Raw genomic sequence first — 3,038 nt, forward strand, 5'->3', positions numbered from 1 at the left:
GAATGGCTCAGTTGGTTGAGCATCATCTTATATACCAGGGGAAAAAAGGTGGCAAGTTTGATTCCCAGTGGGGGGGCCATGCCTAAGTTGTGAGTTTGATCGCCAGTTGGACCGTGTTTGGAAGGCAGCAGATCGATGTTTCTCCTCTGCCCCTCTCTCTTCCTTTATTCTTTCTCTCTCCAAATTGATAAAGATATACTTGGGTGAGGATTCCAAAAAAAAAAAAATATTTCGGACAGAAAGAAGAACAAATGTGCCTATATAATAAAAAGCAGTAAATGCCATAATATAACATGGATATATGTTTACCAAACATATGGCAAAGGGGGTCAGGCATAAAAATAAACATGAACTGATTTTCTTCTCTCATTTACACATTTCCTCAAATCTCTTTAAAATTGATTTAAAAAAATAGTAACTGAATGAAACTTAAATGTGGAAAATGAAATGAATTATTTTTTTTAGAATACTTTTCCAGAATTATATGGTATTTTTTATATACATTCCTTATTATTTAATGAATTCTTTTGACATGATTACATAAAATTCTGAACTTTTACCCATTATGTAATTCATCCATACATGACACTGATTTTCTTTCTTTTTTTTTTTTAAACATATCAGTTATTTAATCGGGTTCTTACAAGAAATTCAGAACACCAGTTTGTGAAGATAAACCCCATTGGTGAGAGCGAACAGAGAGCGGAGGCAGCCCTGGAGCTGAGGAACAGCTTTGATTTTTGGCAGAATTTGTGAGCCCACCCACAGCTTTCTGGTCAACCTTGCACTGTTCTGTAATCTCGTATTTCTCTTTCTCTCTGTCGAAGATCTCACCCTCCTGGTGTCTGGGCTTGCGCAGCTTCTTCTTCTTAAAGTAAGCATCATTGAGATGTTTGGGGATTTTCACCCACTGATATCAATTTTGGAGGAGGTGGCGATGACAAATTTCTGGTGTGTTCTATGAAGAGGAACTCGATTGAGGGACAGAGGTCCGGTCACAAGTAGCAAGCCACTGTCCAGCTGCTTCAGGAAAACCACACTCTTGCCTCTGTGGCGCCCAGTGAGGATGATCAGAATGGTCCCAGGAGTGATGCTGGCCCGCAATCTCCGCACATGCTGACTGAAGGGTTTCTTGCCTGGCTCAGCAGCTTTCGTGGCACATCTTCAGTAGCATGATATCTAGGCATTTTTCGGAGTTTAACCACTCGGGTACCACCATTCTTGTCGCCACCAACTGGTTTTGAACACTGATTTTCATCAGGGAAATCAGAATAGTATTATCTAGCTATCCTCAGATTTGTGACTTGCTTTTCCTTGGGTGTTACTGATTGAAGCTTAAAAACAAACAAACAAAAAGTCTTGTTCTGCTAATATCTCCATGGGCCTTATGAAGGATGTTTTTTTTATTGTCTTGAATTATATACAACCTCCTAGTAATGTGTCCCTGTCCCCGTTATCTCAGATTTAAAATATATACCTAAAATCCCTACCTCCCAGATTCCCTTACAGTTTCTGTTCTAACCTAGATACAGATTCTTCCACTTATATCTATCTTTCCACCATTTAGAAGAAATATGTAGAACACCATGTGGTAGCTTTAATTATTCTGCTTCTGCTTTTGGTGAATATTACCATGGATGCACTTCACTGTTTATGGAAGCTGTAGCACAAATTCTTAATGAGACTTTAAGAGTATATGGGACATCCATTTTGATAAAGATTAGCACACAGTTGTGTCAGTTCATCTGAAAGATATACCGTTCCACTACTGAAAAAGTTAAGATTTTCATCATCTATCTCTAAAAATAAAAAAAAATGAACACAATATTATAGGGACTACTTTAAAATCAAATTGTCACTCAAAGTCAAGTTTTCCTAGAGCATAATAAATATAAAATTCTATTCAAAGCTAATTTGAAACTCTATCTCTTAAATTCAAAGACTATTATTGGTGACAGGAAACTAAAGTAGATGACAAATTCAATTTTTAAAACAATGACCATCATGAATAAAAGGGTAGAGATCAAATAAGCTGTACAGAACAACAAATACTAAACAAATCATATCTATCCTTCAAATATTATATAAATAGTCAAATAACATATTATATCAGTAATCTGTAACATTAATTCAAAGATTATTGTTAAAAAAATTCAAATAACTATACTTCACTGGATTTCTTTCCACTGTAGTTTAAGTTAATAAAAGTGTGTCCTATAGTTTTTATAGCTTACAAATACCAATGCTGGATTCCACTCACAGAGATTCTAGTTGGAATTGTAAGAGCCCCATATACTGGTGTCAATTCTAATTGATTTAGAATGCCACTGTATATTGGTATGTGTAGACTTCCTCAGTCATTAAAATGGGAAACCAAGTTAAATGATCTCTGATCTAAACAGTAGAACCAACTCCTCCTTAAAAACAATAATACTCAGAGTTGACTTATATGCAATCTCTGGGAATGTTTGGGGTGAGAATTCCACCAACCTATATTTTTAAATATTTCACAGATGATTTTGATGCAGTTATTAATGAGAACCATTGTTTTAAAATATAAACTTTTATCTAATCCTAATACATTATTTGTTTATTATTTTATTAACATAATCGTGGATATTTATTACTTTATATTATCTGGTATGAGTTTTATAACTCTCTAATTCTTCTTATATTTTTGTTTAATTTTCTTGGGACTCCAATTCTCACCCTGAAGTTCTCTACATAATTTTTTCCAAACTAATTTATCAGTGAACATAGTGTATGCTGAAAGTGGGAGTAATTGTACCCACATAGTTGTTGGTCTTCCTATACTTAGCATGCAAATGAAAAGGCAGATTAGAAACCACAGATCAACTGCTCCCTGCTGATAGACTCCGTAGTTTGTAGACATTAATTGAACAAGATAGTGAAATGGCCTAAGTATAGTCCTCTGATTCCTCCATTCAGTGTATGACACATCTGTGAACTGGAGGAGAGCAGATTTCAAATAAAGATTAAAGCATTCTTTTAAAGCAAAACACACAACAACAAACAAC

The 3,038-nt window shown here is 34.9% G+C and overlaps 1 pseudogene; it reads right to left on the reverse strand.

The window, feature by feature from the left end:
• Nucleotides 1–592: 592 nt before the first annotated feature.
• On the reverse strand, nucleotides 593–1,236 carry LOC132236473 (large ribosomal subunit protein eL6-like; annotated as a pseudogene).
• Nucleotides 1,237–3,038: the final 1,802 nt, after the last annotated feature.

The sequence above is a fragment of the Myotis daubentonii genome, chromosome 6 (genome assembly GCF_963259705.1).
Source record: "Myotis daubentonii chromosome 6, mMyoDau2.1, whole genome shotgun sequence".
In the NCBI taxonomy this organism is placed as follows: Eukaryota; Metazoa; Chordata; class Mammalia; order Chiroptera; family Vespertilionidae; genus Myotis; species Myotis daubentonii.